Here is a 19429-nt window from a genome sequence, read left to right on the forward strand (position 1 = left end):
CAGGCTACCTACCTTTTCTCTTGTTGTGCGTTGTCAGAAGCACTTCTCATTTTGCTATGATTATGTCTCTCCATTAAGAGATCACTTAACAAGCTATTAGTAACTATAAAAATGGCTGTTGCATTTGTCAGCCAATTGAATTTTTTATTTCTTTTTGGATCATTAAGATACCACCCACCAATCTTCTACCCTTCTATTCATTATTAAATATCTGAGCATTTTTATTGAATCAAGAGCTGCTATTATGCTAACAAAGTTAGTAGATGTTATAAAAATTCATATTCTAATCTGAAACTTTGGACATTGACTTTTTTTTTAATAAGTATTTCTCTTAACACTCATGGATATTATTTATCTTCCCCCTCACCTCTAACTTTCCACACTGTTCACTCTGGAGGTCAGTAAACACAGTCATATAGTGCTCTAATGTTTACAACAACCTTACAAATAAAGTTGTATATTATTATCCATTCATATTTTACTGATGAGAAAATTGAGAGTCAAATAAATAAAGTGAACTGTCAGCTCTTTAAGGACAGAGACTGTTTATTTTTGTCTCTCCCAAACTAAGCTGATACGATTCTCCTTAGTCATACAGAGAGTGTTCAAATTAGGACATGGACTTCACTCTCTTAACTGCAGCTAGGAGGCTCAGTGGATAGAGTGTAGGACCTGGAGTCAGGAAGACCTAATTTCAAATGTGGCCTCAGACAGTCACTAGCTCCATGATCCCGGGCAAATCACTTAACCCCTGTTTGCCCTAATCCACTGGAGAAAGAAATGACGAACCACTCTATGTATCTTTGCCAAAAACTAAACAAAAAGCCCATATGAGATCATTAAGAGTTGGATCTGACCGAGTGACCAAACAATAATCCCTAATTGAAAATCCTGCGCTCTTTGTATTAATCTATACTACTTCTCAATATGGAAGAGGTTCCTCAACCTCCTAGAGTAAAGCATTATCTATTTCTTTCTCTTTTCTTTCTCCGAGAGTTTTGGTAGTATTTTCTCAATCTGTGTTCATTTCAGATCTTGGAACATTTATTGGATGCCCACAAGATACCTGGCACTATACTGAGTACTAGTGAGTGGGAGCAATGATGGAGCACATACACACAATCTCTGCTCTCATGGGACAGGGCCACTGAATGTTCATTTATTCCAAATGGTTTCTGGGAAGCCTGCCTGAGGAGGGAGAGACTGACAGAAAAAGAGAGACAGACAGACAGACAGAGGAAAAGAAAGAGAGAGAAAGGGGGGGAGAGAAAGGGAGGGAGAGAGAGAGAGAGAGAGAGAGAGAGAGAGAGAGAGAGAGAGAGAGAGGAGAGAGAGAGTGAAAGACTCCTGGAGATGCCTTTGCAACACTTCTATGGAAAAGAAAATAAGCATGACACACAGCTTCCAAAGACACTTTTCATTATTTCCTTTTTTTCTCTCCCCAACCAAAAGGTCATTTATGGCATAAGTTTTGAAGTGTTGGGCCAGGCCCTCCTCCATATCTTGGTACTGCATAAAATTCTGAATAGGGGAGGAAAGGGGGTATGGCATCAGGAACAGTGAATGTTAGGTACAGAGCAGTGCGAAAAAGGACAAATACTGAAGAATGCAAATAACATTAACTAGTCCATCTTACTTGTTCCTAGTGCTAAATGTAGGCTTTGAGCAACTTTATAATGCAAAAAAGAATACTCTCTGCCTGCATTTGATCCAGAGAGCATTTATTAAGTACTTCTTATGCATAAGCAGCAAGGATATCAGTACAAGCAAGTAAGATAGTTCCTGCCCTTGAGGAGCTTAATGAAAGAAAACAACACATAGATGGTGGTAGACTAAAGTGAATTTTCAAATGTGGACAAACATAGATTTAAAATTTGAGAAGCAGAAGATAAATTACCAATGCTTATCTTTCAGATAAGGAGATTGTAGGAATTTTTTTTTGCCTTGATTTGAATTCCTCCAAAGAGGTATGGATTAGAAAAAATATTTCTGCCTCAGAAGCTGGGATAGCAGGTGTATATTGGATCACTACAGAGTAAGGTAAAATAGCTTGTCTTGGCATGGCAGTAGACTCTCATCACTCTATCATCTTGAAAATGTGATTGATTGAAAGCTCCAAAAGATAAACAATACATATGAGAAACTGAAAAAGTGATATGTGTGGTTAAGAGTTTCAGACTGATATTAAATAGTGTGCCTTTTTTCTCTCTTACTGGTTAGGGTTTCTCCATTCATGTTTTCAGTACCCACAACAAAATATACCTAGGGAATATACTTTCAGGTTCTCCTAGGTTCTATTGCTTTCAATGTAATAATTTTGAATTTTTTTTTGTGCCATAACATTCCCATATGCCATATTATTTTGCTGTGTAATGAGACATTCTCCTGACCTTCCCTCCATACCCAAAGAATATATCATATGGTACCTTAAAACAAAAACATTTCAAAATTGTTACTCTGAAATTTAATTGTAGAAAGTTTTTCTAGGGCCATAACAAAATAACTTTTCTTTGAAGATTATATAACCATAGTGGAAAATTTAGCAGGGTAACAGAAACTATCAAATGGTAATTCTTTCATAGCATATTGTGAATGGCTCCCAAGTTGTTAGCATAAAGTGTTAATTCTGTCATAGTTGATTATTTAAACAGATATATTGCTCTATGAAACCCATGAAAAGTCTGCTTTCTGCTGAAGAAAAAGAAATAATTGCTTTTATGGACCTGTGAGTGCCTTCCATCTGACACTATCATTTACACCGGATAAACCATGGGCGGGGAACCTGTGGCCTCAAGGCCATTTGTGGCCCTTGAGGGCCTCAAATGCGGCCTTTTCAGACAAAGGGCCACATGTGGTCTAAGCTGCAGGTTCTCCTCCCCTGCTATATTCATTCTGCAAGTACATATTTCTTTGTATGTGGCTTTCTCGCCTTACAATGTGAATTCCTTGAGGGTAGGAACCTTGGTTTTGCCTGCCTTTATATTCCCACTGCTTAGCAGAGTGTCTGGCCCACAGTAAGTGCTTCACAAATTCTTATTGTAATTATTGATGGTGATGTTGATGAATATGACGATACAGGGAACTGTATGAGGAAATTTTTTTCTGCCAATGTAGAACAGCAATTGTCTTGGAGCTTCTAGCATTAGAGGTTTGCTTGGGGACACTGAGAGTTGAGTAATTCGCTCAGGGTCACAAAGCCATTATATGTTAGAGTTGGGAAGTGAACCAAGGACTTCCTGAGTGAAGCAGAGACTGACGCTACTCCACACAGCTTGTTAAAAAATCATCATTATTAAGTGATTTATCTTAGACCTCACTGAACGAGGGATTACATTGAAAATTATAGGATCTTTATACTCCTAGTATGGGCAAGTATGGCTGAATCATTTTTTATTCCCACAGATTTTGCTCAGAGAAAGCACAAAACATGCCCCAAAGAGCAAAATCTGTGGTTTTCCTATTCAAATCTATCTTCTCAGATTCGTAAGTGCCTGTTGCCTTGACTGCCCTCTGGGAAGTAAGTGTTCAAGGCAGTGAAGGGCTGGGGTCTGCCAAATAAAAGGGCACACACCCTGTTCATAAGAGCGGTGAATACTTATTCAAAGAAAGAACAACAGAAACAAGCAAGCTTGATTTGTGTCTTATCCCCTTAGATACAATTAGCCATGCCTATTGATTGTACCCTTCAATAAAAGTGAACACTTGAAGAATACTGAATCCCAAGCCACAGAGTCAAATTGTGTCTGTCACAGGGCAGTAGCAGCAGCTCACTGGCTATGGATGCATACTGTCCTTGTTTTCTTCTATGGGGATTTATGTTCCATATGGTTAAGATTTGAATTAATACTATAACTTTAAGGCAAAAATAACAGAAATTTCAATGCTCAAATGCATGCAGACTTCCAGAAAGTTTAAAGAATTTTGTGTCTAGTCACTTTATATGAGTTTTCTCTTTGCATGGAAGTCTGTGACTGAAACAATTTAAATTATTGTCAAAAATATTTACGCTTAAAAAAAACCCCTGAGAAATTAGTTTCCAAAGGAGTTAGTCTGAGACAACAAAAGAAATATTTATCCTTTTAACTTTTAAAAACTCCATTTGACATACTCATCTATCTCTTTAAATAAAATATGACACTTGAGAGAAGAAGAAAATATAAGTTGTGAAAGCAAAAAAGTACAAAGAAGAAAAATAATGTTAATGGGAGTACAGTCAGCACTGCAATGCCACCATTTTGTTCAGGTTGTAAGGAAGCAACAAAATGATTGCTTTTATAGGAAGTAGCAATATTTTTTAAAAACATTGGCATTATGCAAGCCCAGTTCTGAGCTAAGTTACCCTAAAATGGATTTTTAGTTAATATGCTTACCTAATTCCCATGGCCAATAATCTTATTTATCTATGCCTTTTGAATCAGTTATTTTATTGTACTTGGATCCTAATACTGTCTGTTTCTAACTGAGAATCATGTCAGAACTAATAAGAGAATAGTAAGTGTTCCATCTGAGGGCTCCCACTGTACTTAAGGTTATAATGTTCAGGAAAGGATGATGTCAGGAAACTTATTGTATTTGGCTAACTTGCAACACACAAATATACAATGAAAAACAAACCTGGTTGAAGGTTGAATGAATTTCCTTGTTTGGGGGAAGAGAATGGTATAGTCATAATTTCAGGATGTTATCGTGATGATGATGCTTTAAAAATGGGGAAAAAAAAACCTTTTGAATTAACTATGAAAGTAGCCCACATGGATTCAGCCTTTTTCCAGCCTTAACTTCTTAGCAAATAATACTTACTGCTCAGCTTTTGCCAGTCTTAAACTCAGTCCTGTCTAACTTTGCCCAGCTTTTGTTGGAAAGCCCTTAAGTGCCAAATGGACTGGGGGTAGGGGTAGGGGCAGTACACAAAAGTTCTGGAATGCAGGACTTGTAGAAGCACAGGAAAAAGCCAGGTTTCACTTGTACTCACAATGTGTCTCCTTGGGATATGGTTAGGGAAACTTTTACACACGGCAAAAAAATGTAATAGGGGGAAGGGAGAAATCAGAAAACAGATTTTTCAGTTTTCCCTGAGGCAGGTTACTAAATAGCAAATAGAATCCAGAAGGCAGTATGACAGAGGGCCCGTCATCCACACAGTTATATGGACAGAGCAGAAATTTGTATGCTGTACATAAATCACTGAATCATGATTGAGATATGTACCACATGCCACTCCTTACCAATTCACTTTACATTTTCAAGTTCTGTGAATATATGTCTGTCTGTCTGTCTCTCTCTATATACATATATATGTACATGTATGTATATGTTTGTGTATATGTGCATGTATATAGAAACACACATACACCTTTATATGTATATATATATATTTTAGACAACAATTATATGTGTGTATGCATGTCTATATAAACACATAAGTAATATAATGTGTATATGTATATTTATATGTATATACACACGTGTGTATGTTACCTAGTTTGGTGCAAACCAAGTAAGCTCTATAATACTGAGGTTCACTTCTGTACTTTTTCTTCTAGATTTCATAATAAGGAAACAGAGTCTTGTATTTCAATGAGCTGTTTTTCTTCTCTTCTGAAGAATAGCTAAGTCTGTGCCAATTCAATGGAAGGCATACATCTCTCATTGTTGGTCTCTTAGTAAATGCACCAAAGGACCATTCGTTTCATCAAAACATATATTCCCACACTGTTCTCAGAGTGGGGAAAGAAAAGAGGGCAAGAGTTTCATTCTTTCAGTGCATGAGTGATTCTGTTTATCCTAAAACTGTGCAGGAAATAAACAATCACATTTTATGTAGCTCAGGGGTCATTCGATTTAACATTTTTAAAGTGAACTTACATAATCTTCCTGGCTAAACCCAAATCCCAGGCATAGCATGAAATATCATGGCATAGGAAGTTAGATAATGAGGCTGGTAGTGTGTGAAAATGTTTACTCTAAAATTCATTTATCCTCCTTTCTACCAACTCTATTTGTTGTTAAACTCCTTCCAAGAAGATCCTTACATAATAATATCTAGGAGAACTTTAATATTTCCCAATGCACTAATTTGCAAATGCTATAATTCTAACAATACCTAGTGGGTTTGACTTGCCTTTCAGCAAGGATCTCTAATAGGAGAGAGCTGTAGTGAGATTTCTTGCAATTTAAGATTCATTCATTTTTTACATATTTTTTACATATTTTTATGCTGCTGTATATTTACTGCGACACTAAATAAAGCAAACAAACAAGAGGAAAAATGAAGCCCAACAGAAAAATTGAGACTGGCAGACTTGCAAAGAAATTACTTTTAATTTTTATACTTTCTCTCTCCTCTTCTGACACCATTTGCATGATCTCACCAGAATTTCACAGTCTAATAATTCTTTTAAACAGTACTGGTAATGAGCAAATATCCTACTTTGACAAGCAGTTCCTACTCAGCCATCTCCTTTCTTTCAGTTAACTAGCAAAAATGCAATGAAACATTAGGGCTATATTCTGGTTTGGTGAAAGGAGAAATTTTGAATCATTGCTTACTTTCCCTATAGACAGTGAGTACATAAGTAATGTGAATTCAAACATCTCATCAAAATATTTTATTTAAGATATATTAGAAGTAGAAACAATGCCAACTTTATATTGCAGAAGCTTACAAGTACTATCCACTCAGACATTATAGTATGGGTATGTGGTGATATACATACCACATACAATAATAAAGTTTATGAAAAATTAAAATTTGCCACATTATTGACCACTTCTTGTAGGATAAGAATCAAATGACCTTTTTCTTCTGAAACAATACTGTAACTCTCTCTCTCTTGACTAACCAGTCCTGAGCCTTAACTTTTGTACAAAGGTGTCTGAGTTTAACCACTATCTTATTTCATGACCCCCCCCCATTATTCCAAGTACAATAAGTGATTTATGGTGAGACAGGATAACAGAAGAAAGTAGTCAACTACAGCTGTATAATATTATTTCCATATGTATGTATGTAAATACATATATACATACATACATACATACATATGACATGTGTCCGAATAAAAATATATGCTTCTTTTTATTTGGAAATATATTTATTACGCTGAAACAAAAAATACCTTTTGGAAGTAATTTTAAAAATGTGATGTTATCACTTTGTTTCATAAATATATTTTGTCTTCTTTGTCATGTAATTGTGAGTATCCCCATATTCTTTGAGGATAGAAATGGAATATTCCTACCTTTTTTTTATTTTCAACTTCCTATACCTACTATGCAGCCTGCCAGTTCATCCTGAAAGCTCCACAAAACAATTTAATGTAGTAATTCTATTTTTAAACTTTCAAATATGTATTTTGCTTTTGACAGTTTGTAGTTTAATTATTTATGAAACTTTTTTTGGAAAATGCTAAAAAAAGAAACAAGCCATCTACTGATAATAATTTACTATAAATTAAATAGTTGACATTGGGAAGACAGGAATTTATAACCTAGTCCAGTGTGCCTAAGAAGAACATATCATTGCTGTTTTTCAAGGTCTGTGCTAAGATCAGGCCATACAAAGTGTATGATACACTTGGAAGATATAGACATATTTCATCATGTGTGTTGTGCCCTGAGCTCAAAGGACAATTGAGTCAACTCTTCCCATCATCCTTTGTGACTGCCTGATCAATGTTACTTTTAGTTTCTGTGAGACCCTAAGACTGACAATCAAAATGTTCACATATAGCGGTGCCATTTCTAGAAGCACACAATTAGATTGCCTTTAAAAACCTAAAAGCCCCATCTTTTCTCTTTTTAAGAAAGAGGGGGAAAGTTTTTCTCCTCCCTCTTTCTTGATTTGTCTTTCTCTGGGAAATAGATATAAATACACACATGCACATCCTGTTTCCAGGAAATGTCTGAAATTCTTTTTAGTCATGTCAAACATGAAATCACTTTGCGTCCAAATAGTTTCCAATACTGACAAACAAAACATCTTTTTGCGCAGTAACAAGCATGTTTTTAAAAGGCCAATAATCCCTGTGAAAAATTAAAGTGCATTGTCTTTTGTCCTGGGCTTTGATGCTGCAATCACATAATTGCTTCAGACTAGCACCATCTTTCCTTGTACCACCAAGCTGGGCTGCCTTGCTGAAGATCTAATGTTTTCTGTGTTCATGTTACTGTTGCCATTTCATTTGTCACCAAAAGCTTGTTTACTTGCTTCCTGTTATTAATTATAGGAAACAGGAACTCTTCAAACTATAGGAGAGGGTCTTTTAACTCCTGTCTAGACACTTCAAGGCAAAATATTGATGATTCCTTTAATGTTCTGGCAAAGCCGGAAACTGAGTTAAAATACATTGTGCCTCACAGCTTAAGACTCCTTATCTCACACACACACAAAACTTAAATCACAGGCCGCTTCTTCCATCCCTATTATTAGACACTGAGGTAACATTTTCTTTTAGAGTGGGGATACTTTCTTCTTCTGTCACTGATTAATTAACAACTCACAGTGTGAGCCCTAAGCTTCAATAGCCCAAAGAAAGCAAGTTAGAAAGATCAACTCTAATATTTAATAATAATAATAAAAAACAAACAAGAAAGAAAGAAAGTGTGTCATATCTCAACATGAACTATCTATAGGAAGGAGGAAAAACACTAACCTAGTTTTTGGTATGTTAAATATCTTTTTATTGGGCTGCATCTGAGCAGGCATAGCTTCCCTCTCTGAGATGTAGACACACACACACATACACACACATGCATTACAATCATAAAGAAGCCCAAAACACCTGGGAATTTTGGAAGAAAATGAAAAAAATAGTTATGAGGAAAAGGCAAATTAAAAGAAAAAAAAACAGATGTTAAATAGGCTGTCATTTTAGTCAGAAGGAAATGAGGGCTGAAATAACCAGAAGCCACTGGTGGAAAAATTAAAATAGAATTTGATGAACCATTGCCAACCTCAAAAGCACTGAAACTGGTAACACATAAGTTGGGGTTGCTGGGGGGGGGTTAGGCTTTCTAAGGCCAGATCTAAAAATGTTACTCCAGGCCATTTTAATGAATGTATTACTTCCAAAGTCCTAACCCTTCTAATTCAAACATCCTTTAAAAGTTTCCCCGACTTCCCTTTCTCCCTCTCCCTCTCTCCACTTCCCCCCTCCCGACCGTTAATGTCTGGCAGTTATTTTGAGTTTGACTTTCATCAGCTACACGCTCTCCACCCCCCCCCCCAGCCCCTTTCCTAAGCCCCTCTAATACTGCTGAGTGGACAGAAATTACAGATGCGAGAAAAGCTGACAAATGACTGCGAGGCCCCTCCCCCAGTGCCTCGACAGTCAAAGCTCCTGCCAAAACATGCCTGAAAGCAGCCAGCTAGGAGACAAAGGCACAAAGATTCCATTTTCTCGGGGAAAATAGATTTCATGTGCAATACACCAGTGAGGATGACTGAAAGCTGACACATGTGCCATTTTGGAGAAGCCGGAATGAATATTTCAAGGAGATTGAAATTACACTTGATTGCATCAAGCTCAGCAAATGTTGTTTAACCTAAAGAAGTCTTTACAGTCTGAAGAAAAAAAAAAAGACGTTCGGTGGCAGGATATCTTATTTTTAAAAGTCTGAAGCACATGTTCACCAAAAGGGAGGAGGAAAAAAGCCTCAAACTCCAAAGAAACCTCCACTGATTATACAGTGCTTTGCCACTAGGAATTAACTCTGGATCACCCCATAGTGCATACATAATGTGACTGTGTTGCGGGGGAGCGAATGGGGTATGGCGAGAAGTAAAAACTATTCCACAGAAAGGTTTAGCAAGATAGTATTAAATCCTTGTGAATGTGTTTCCTATAAAAAGATTCTCCACTCCTCACCCCCAGGGTATCATGGGGATGCGGTGAGAGGTTTATTAGAGATTTAAACCTTGGCATTCAAACCTTGCCAAGCTTGCAAGTTTTAGCTGGTGAACTTAGGGTTCCTGGCTTGTTCCTTTCCTGCTACTGGCATCCAGAAGTGATGTTCTCTGATTTAACTTCACACTGCACTAGTCAGATGTCACTGTGTGCAGGAGGACTCAGATGAAACACAAAGGAAGAACAGGATTTCATTTGAAGAAAAGTTAAGTTAGGAGAGAGGGATAAATGAAGAGAGGGTGTGTGGGGAGGGGGGGAGAGGGGGAGAGAGGGAAGGGGGGAGACAGAGAGAGAGAGAGAGAGAGAGAGAGAGAGAGAGAGAGAGAGAGAGAGAGAGAGAGAGAGAGAGACAGAGAGAGAGACAGAGACAGAGACAGAGAGACAGAGAGACAGAGAGAGGGGGAGAGAGAGATTTTCAGCTCTTGTCAAGTGGAACTGAGACTCATCTAGTTCACATGTGTTTTTGATTATTTAAAATTCATGGGGTGGGGGTTGGAATCAGCAACCCTAAGAGATTAAAAAGAGAGCCTTAAATTAGAGGGTAGTTTTTAAGTTAACTTTGGCATTTGATAAGTCTGATCTGATTTCAGCCACCTTATTTGTCTTGCACAGATCTTAAGAACTTGCAAGGTGAGTTTCTCCCCATTTATACAAATAGAAGAATTTACAAGGAATAGAAAAACTGCTTTTTAATTAAATCCCCCCATATCCACAATTCTGACAATTAATGTTCATCAATACCTAATATTATCACAAAGCTTCCAGCAAAACCCTCATTATTTTACTTGGAGGCTGTCTACATGCCTGTTTCCATTCAATAAAATCTACCCTCTTACTAAACTGGCACACTTTCAGAAAAAAATCTTAGAGTAAGATTAACAAGCCTTGGAAAATGTTATATGATTAACAGGTTAAAAATATAATTAACAATGGCTGTCAGGGGTAATAGACCAAAAAATTGCGCTGGAGATATTTTAATTGAAAAAAATGTTTTACCACATTTTTAAAAAATTCACTGCAAGGGTCAGTGGAGAACATATTCGGATTCTTATTTTCTTCCCTCCCCCCATAGTTCCTTACAATGCTGAACTTCTGCAACCACTTGAAACAACACACACATACAAAAATTAAGCACCTAATTACTTCAAAGTCCTAACAAAAGAGCACCGAGTAAAACATTGATTTTATTATGAATAATAGACAGTAGCTGTGACTGTACTGAGGTTTTATTCTAATACAATGAACTTTAAATGCATTACTACCCCAGCAATAGTATTTGTATCTGAGACTAACTTTTCTTCTTTAGTTTTTTGACTTAATGAACTTTATCTGTACATGATATACAAGGGAATTTGTGTTCACTTTTAATAATGTACACATCTAAATGAGCATACATATGTAAGAGTGGTTCATTATAATATTCCCCTTAGCCTATACTCTCATGCTAAAGAGGTAGTATTCATTAGCACAATGAAAAATTTCCCCTGGCTTTCCCACTGAAACTTTAGACCCTTGATGAGAATAATGAAATGTGTCATATAGAGTAAAAAAACAAAAAAAAACCCAATGTTAATCTTCTTCTTCTTCTTCTTCTTCTTCTTCTTCTTCTTCTTCTTCTTCTTCTTCTTCTTCTTCTTCTTCTTCTTCTTCCTCCTCCTCCTCCTCCTCCTCCTCCTCCTCCTCCTCCTCCTCCTCCTCCTCTTCTTCTTCTTCTTCTTCTTCTTCTTCTTCTCTTCTTCTCTTCTTCTTCTTCTTCCCCCCTTCTCTTTCTCCTCCTTCTTCCTGTTCCTCTTCTCCTCCTGCTCCTTCTCTTTCTCTCCTCATTTTAGAGTCGGTATACATGGAAAGATAAAAGGAAACAACAAAATACTTTTGTACTTCTGACTCTATAAATGTTAATTTTACAATCAAGCTTAGAAATATATTTGCTTATACTAGCCATTATCTCAAGTGTAATATACAAATTGTTTTGCATTTCTATGTCTTTTGAAATAGGGGATTTGGGATCATAAATCAATCAGTACTTTTGGCATTTAATATTTTGAATCATTAAATAACATCTCACCCTAAGCAAGTACCTTGGAGGAAGTATCCAAAAGGATACTGAAGAGCTCAATGTTCATTCACACACTTGCACATGAAAAATGACTGAACTGAATTGATAATTTAGCAAAAAAAAGTTCTGAGTCCTATTATAGGTGAAAATTGGCACACCTACACAGTAATCAAGCAATGAATCAAATGTGTAAAGTAAATCATGCAAGTTGTCTATAATTCCAAATAACAGAATCTCAGTATTTCGTGGTTAGATGGGACGATGTGGCCATGTAGTCCAACTTCCTCATCATGAAACACTGCTTATTGATTGATAAAAGAATCATTGCTAGAACACACATTTTAAGTGATTGTCCAACTTTTGCTTGAAGACCTTCATTGAGAGGGGAATCCATTACTTCCTGAGTCAACCTATTCCAATTTTGGGTATATCCGTTAGGAACACTTTCCCCATATCTAACATAAATCACCCTTTGAAAGAGCTGATTAGGTGAACTGAAAAAAAATACTTTTTTCATATCACCTCTAATGAAATAATATTAAATTTGGGTCTTACAATACAATTGTAAAAAATAAAAAATTATAGATTGCAACTATATATATATATATATAATATATGTACACACATATGTATATGATTTCTTGCCTTTGCCTGCATTTTAATAATATTTTATCGCTAAAATGAGTGTATGTAAGAGAGGGAGGTGAAGATCAGCAAGGAATGGGGTTTGTGAGTTATTTGGGTGCAAAGCTAAGGAGGGAGGTACTTTTGGTAAGAACATTTAGAGATATATGAATAATTGCTAAAGACTTAAAAAGTCAACTTTCAGAAAGTGAGAAATCTTATTCCTGTCCATGGATCAAATATCAGGGATCTAGTGCTATATGTGAAATCAGAAGGATTCAGGTTTTAATTTGGCTTCTGACAAGCTTGTGATGATGTACAAATCACTTAAATTCTTTAAGCCTCATCTACAAATTGTGGGTGATGCCTGTGGTACCTACTTCTTAGAGTTATTGAGATATAATACGCAAAATGCTATACAGTCTGTGGTTGTTATTATTACTATTATTATTATGAATGATAAACAGCAGTGGGCTGATTAATGATTAATGATTAGTTCTCTGAAGGAAAAAATATACAGGGAAAAACTTTTAAACAATCTATATCATTAACATTTTCTTATCACTTTCTTAAGTCTAGACAATAAATAAAAAAATAAATCAAATGTTGATTTTTAGTCGGTCAATTCCCCAAGTGGCAATGCTCACTCAGAACATTTAACAACTGGATCTTGGCAGCTGTTTTGAGCTCTCTCCACCATACCTTTCTTAAAAGCATTACAGAGAAGTCATCTAGTTAAACTTCCTAATTTGGCAGCAGTTAATACTAAAAGTCAGAGAAGGAAAATTATTTACTCGCTCAAGGCTATTGAATGACAAAACTAAGTCTTGAATCCAGTTCTTCTGACTCCAAGTCACTTACTGTCTTTTCAGATACACTTTCTTCCTCCACAGTTTGACAAACACTGGAGAAAATGAGAAAACCAGGTCGTAGAGTTTGTGAAATAATAGTATAATGCAGTATATTCTTAAAATGGCAAGTATGGAACAAAATAAGCCATAGGAAAAGGTACACTACACTACTGATGGTTCTGTGAAGGTCAAATGAATAAATGTGTTTCCATATATTGAATATAGCCACTTAACAATATTTTCCAAGATGTCAGTACTCTCTACAATTCCTGGACCTAGCATCATGGGGAGAAACATCTTTAAATAATTTTAACTCAATAAATTAGGATGACTTAAAAATAACTTTAAAGATCTATAACATGGCAGTCTCAAACATTTTTCTACATGAAAGCTCCACAATCTCCCCATCAATATGTCATATAAAATAGTTGTAACATGAATAAAATGGACTATTCAGAAATAACCTGGAAACACATATTTCCTCCTCTCAAGGAACTTCAAATTCAATTTTTTAAGAGCCACACTAAACAAACAATAAATTTCTCCTAAATATAATTTGTAATCCTTGCATACATTTATTTTAATATTACTAAATTCAAATTCAGGATGTTTCTAAAGCTGATATATAGATATATAATGCTGAACTTAGAACTTGGAGATATGGATGTAACTTGCTCCTCAGAAACTTCCTAGACATGTGAGGCCTCTGAGTGACTCAGTGTCTTCATCTGTAGAGTGGATGTAAAATTCGTAGGACACTTGTACTACCTACATAACACAGCTATTGAGAGGAAAGTACTTGGGAATTTTAAAGCACAATGGAAATGTGAATTTAATTTTTTTTGTAAGTCTATTAGAAAGAAAGAAAGAAAGAAAGAAAGAAAGAAAAAAGAAAGAAAAAGAAAGAAAGAAACCAACCTTAAAATCAATTGGGAATATATGGCCAAAATCATTTAGTTTATCCTTTTAAGAGTTTCTCAAGAAGATACTTTACATTTGTTGGTGGAGAGGATTTTTATGGGTCCATAAGAAGCCCTTGAAAATGGGGAATCTATGAGAAGTTAGAGCCCTTCAGTGACACCAACATTAATACCAGCATCCATTTGAGCTTATTTCCTTAGCCATTCCTGAGCTTCAGCCTGATTTCCAACTCTTATCCACCTTTTTTTTTTAGCTTTGTTTAGGAATCATAATAAATATTCCAACCAGAAGACAAAGTTAGCTGAAGACACTTTGACCCATGCCTGTCACACAGAAGCCGTTGAAGTATTGTGAGATCTCCAAGGTTCAGCTGTGCTGAAAATCAGAAAATGACTCAGGTGATCCATTTCCTTAAACTACCTACCTCAAGATGTTTTATTCTGTCTCCTTTTCAAAGAAAAGCTGTATCACAACACACATAGATGAATAATCTGTCTTTTCCGTTCTCCTCGTTAACAGATATCTTTCATAATTAATGTTGTTTACTGCCTTTCATCAAGTACATGCCACATCCATTGGGTGACAGAGCAGCCAGGTTCCTAAATACCCATTAGAAGAGCCTGGCACTTGTAAAAAGCTCCACCTGTCTCATCAGGGCAGTTATTATAAGTATCTTGGGTGCCACCAAGTGCAGCTCTGGATGTGAATGGCAGCTTTCATCCTCACTTTTTTTTTTCCAATTTCAAAAGAAAACCTAGAAGCCTTTTGGAGGCCCTAACAAAACAATACAGATGCTAAAATAAATCAGTGGGACTTTGAAAAACCCCTTATGTAAAACGTGTGAAATATCTTAGCATATATCAAGCCAGACCCCCAGGTAAATGATGGCTTCTAATAAGGCACATGACAATCTCAATTATGAGAATCATTATTCCATGCTCTGCTTGCCATTTTATATTCCCAGCAGGATATTTTTCTTCTCATCAAGAATTTCCAAGGCTGTCTACTCTTCTGTATATGTAGAGCATATTTAAAAGCCACCCCCCCCCCCCCAAAAGCCACACTAATTAAAAAAAGCCTTGTCAAGTGGTCAGACAGACTGGAACTAGAGGATTATAGGTAAGAGGGATAAAATGAAGGATTGAAAGATATAATTTCTCTTTCTGTGGTGGCAGCAGAAGCAGCTGTTATAGACAGGCAATTTAAAGATATGGCTGCTTAAGCACCCTGTCTGGAAAACAGGACACAACAAAACCTCACGGCAAATAATGTCCCCCATTTTTAAGATGTAATCACTGCTAGTTGACTGCGTTGCTATCTCCCTCCCTTTTTCCCTCCCCCCCCCCAAGCCAGTTGCTTTTCTTCGTCATCACAGACTTACCTCTTTATTCCTGCTTTTGCCCATCTACTTCATGCTTTGGTCTTTTCCATCCCTCACTTGGTTTGTCCTGCTGAGTTAACAGTAATTCCTAGGCCTTTGACCACTGTTCCATGCTGGTAACTGCTAACCCACAAAGAGCATGCCCAAAAAGGAGGGCCATGGTTTGAAAGGAGAATGGGTACTCCCAGCCACTGACTTGTTCATTTTGCAATATGGATGTTTTAGAATTTGAGCAAGAAGTCTCTTGTATGGAATGATTTGGACAACGCTCATGTACAAAGGGGTAATTTTGTCTGAAAGACTTGAAAGTTTGAATTGGATCATTGTGGAAATCAACATGTAACAAACAGAGGGGAGTACTCCAAATATAGAATTCATTTTGAATTGTGAGAGTGGTATCAGCTGAGAGTGAATTTTAATTCAGATTGTATATTTTTGTGATTTACAAAGAAAATTTCACATTTCACATTGATGCGGTACTTTACAATTTATAATGTGCTTTCCTCATAACAGGCCCATGCAGTAATAGTACAAGTATCATCCCCATTTGACAGATGAGAAAACTGAGTCTTAGAGCAGTAAAGGTCAGAGCTGACACTCAAATCTAGGTCCTTTGCTTCCAGGTTCGTTGTTCCTTATACTGATTTCTTTATTGTAGTTTTCTATTTGAATTTATACATTCAAAGAAATTAGGAGTCAGAAAGAACCTTAAAGGAAGCATGTAGTCCAACCTCTGACTTTATACATACTTTAACTGGAACACAGAGATTAAGTGATTGGAACAAGGTCACATAACTAGTCAGTAGCAGGCTTTTCCTCCTCATTACAGCATAGGATTCCTTTAAGAGAAGCCTGTTGATTGGAAGTTAATCAGAGAAACTATGGCCATCAAAATACATGCACACTAAAATTTCTCCACCTTTACCATGAATAAGTCATCCATCAATCAAAAGGTAATTATTAATCACCTGCTTTGTGCAAACTACTGGGCTGGATCTGGGGGATATAATTCCTATTCTCAAGAAGTTTACATTCTAATAATAATGTTTATGTATATACATTGGAATAGAATATACATGATTATATGTATACATTATTTCAAGGATTTGAAAACTGACTTTCAAGATGCATATGCATTATGTGTATGAAGACAATTTTTATCTTATGCACCTACATACATTCATATAAATTAGCATAATCCTAGCTTAGCTCCTCTAGAGTTGGTTTGGGAAACAAACATCTGCCCTTGTAATCAACACAACACCTTAAAACGGGCTGAAAGGATGTCCAGGACAGAAGATAGAATATTCCCTTTCCACACTTCATTAGACAGGCCAGGAACACTTTTAAAGAATGTGATCTAGAAAGACAGAAAAAAAAACAATAAATGATAGCATACCACCTGTCAGTTTACTATAACAGTTAACGATATTAAAGATAGTGAGCTTTTATATAGTATTTTAAGGTTTGCAGAAGTGCATTATCTCCCAAAAAACCCTGGGAGGTAGGTGCTCTTATTATCTGTATTTTACAGATGAGGAAACTGAGGAAGACAGTTTAAGAGATTTACCCAGGTTCATACTGCTAGTAGTTATCTGATTCTGAATTCTAACTCCAGGCTTCCTGATTCCAGGTCCAGCCCTCTATCCAATGTACCACCTACCTGTCTTCATAAAAATATTATTATCATGAAGAGCTGGAAAAAAAAAACTTTTATAGGTAGATCCCATTGGTTTTGATGAAATTTAGAGGGAATACTCAAAGAGAAAAAAATGAAAATAGATTGTGTTGTACAATAACCAGGCCATGGTCTACTTATGAAAAAAATATTTTTAAAAAATCTTTTAAAAATTCAGTTACATCCATATGCATGTGTGTATGTATGAGTTTGAATGAATGCTAGACAGAGACAGAGAGAGACAGAAGTAGATACAGAGAAAATGCACTGTGCCTCCTGTGATTTTTAGGGCAATAAAAAAATCCTGTAAAAAGTATAGTAAGCTTCATCTACTGTAAACTTTTAGATGATGTGGAGGGCTTTTCCCAGTGGAGGTGTTACAAGGGAATGTTGTAAAATGGAGCAAAGATGGCCTACGTGTCATAATTCCTGAAAAAAGGGGCTTCTCTCTCCATGGGTGATAATGCTATATCTCATAAATAGTAGTAAGAAATCACCATCATCATAAAATCATAACCCTTAATACAGACATTTAAAATAAGGAAGGTGATAAACCTTCTTGGTTTGAAACATTGATAAAACCTTCAGAAGTAAACCTGGGGACTGAGAACAGACATTTACTGCTTTATTCACCAGTTGGTTCTTTTTAAAACATATGTTTGCTTCCCAGAATATTGTAGGCACACCTAAGTGATGGTAAAAATTACAGTTTAAGCAGCAAGCCAGCGGAAGTCCAGTAGATTTCATTTTAGTTTGCGTTTTTGAAGATACCACTTAAGTTAAAAACCATCATTAACTGAATTACATCTTCAGTTGCCATGTTTTAAAGAGTCATCTTAAAAAGAGTGTGTCCCACAATACAGTGCATGTAGACGTTGCATTATATTAGCTAAATAACTTTTTTTTAAAAAAAGCTATCTCTCAGCATCTTTACCTGGAGCTTTAATGGATTCATCAGTAGCAATTCATTGTAATTTTTCTGTTCCACATTACAATTTGAAGACAGCCAAAGCTCTGAATATCAGATTTGTGTGGCTCCCTCCCTTACCCTTCCCCTCCCCCCCCCCCCCCCCCCCCCCCCCCGCCACTGCCATGAAGACATCCATGATTAAACATCACAGAGATAATTAGGTAAAATGTCAATCTGCTTCATAGGATGTGCAGGAACTGGAAGTACAGCTGTGTATCATCTGCTTCTATGTGATCTAGTAGACACAGCTGAATAATGTGTGACTCAGTGAAACTCAAAACCAGAACTTCAAGAATGAGGGATTCATGCCTGTATTCACATAATCAAATAAATATGCATATCAGCACCTGACCATTATTTCATTTTATCTTTTCCCCATTTTTGCTTCCTTTTTAAATAGCATCCAGAAAGATAGTATCTCTAGCCACAGTGAACTAGAAACTGATCGACTCTCGACACCCCATTTTCTGAGCATTGTAGGAACTTGTGTAGACTAAGAGTAGCTTCAAACATATTGTGGAGATCAAATACATATTTTGTTTTGTTTTTTCTTTTTCTTTTTTTAAGGCAATTGTGTTAAGTGACTTGCCCAGGGTCACACAGCTAGTAAGTGTTATGTGTTCGGTCTGAGGCCAGATTTGAACTCAGGTCCTCCTGATTTCAGAGCCGGTGCTCTGTCCACTGCACCACCTAACTGCCCCCAAATACATATTTTGGCTAGGAGTTCTTAGCCTTCAAATTATAAAGACAGTTTAGGAAGGAATGAAAAATAAGTTGTGTCTCTGGTGTCTGTGTTCTGTATGGAAAGGATGATATGGCTCGCTTTTAGCTGCAGACTCACCTCAGGTGAATGATTTCAAGATCTTGTTTCCCAGTAAAGATGTTGGTTGATTAGGACTGGTTAGCCCTTCCCAGAAGTCAATATATCCCATCACTTCAAACACAGTATGAAGGGGAGAGGGATTTAATTATGCTTTGTACTGAGGAATCATAGCCTCTGACCTAGGAAAAAAGCATTCCACTCTTGTTGTTTTGGGCTT

The 19429-nt window shown here is 36.4% G+C and overlaps 1 long non-coding RNA gene across 1 annotated transcript in view; it reads left to right on the forward strand.

Moving 5' to 3' along the window:
- The window catches only part of LOC110219640 (uncharacterized), an 87833-nt gene that overhangs the window by 26930 nt on the left and 41474 nt on the right, over nucleotides 1-19429 (forward strand). Inside the window, exon 2 of the long non-coding RNA XR_013487342.1 lies at nucleotides 14614-14758. This is a non-coding gene — a long non-coding RNA (uncharacterized LOC110219640). The remainder of the gene's footprint in view (nucleotides 1-14613; nucleotides 14759-19429) is intronic.

This window comes from Phascolarctos cinereus, unplaced genomic scaffold (genome assembly GCF_003287225.1).
Source record: "Phascolarctos cinereus isolate Bilbo 61053 unplaced genomic scaffold, phaCin_HiC Scaffold_5;HRSCAF=322, whole genome shotgun sequence".
Taxonomy (NCBI): Eukaryota; Metazoa; Chordata; class Mammalia; order Diprotodontia; family Phascolarctidae; genus Phascolarctos; species Phascolarctos cinereus.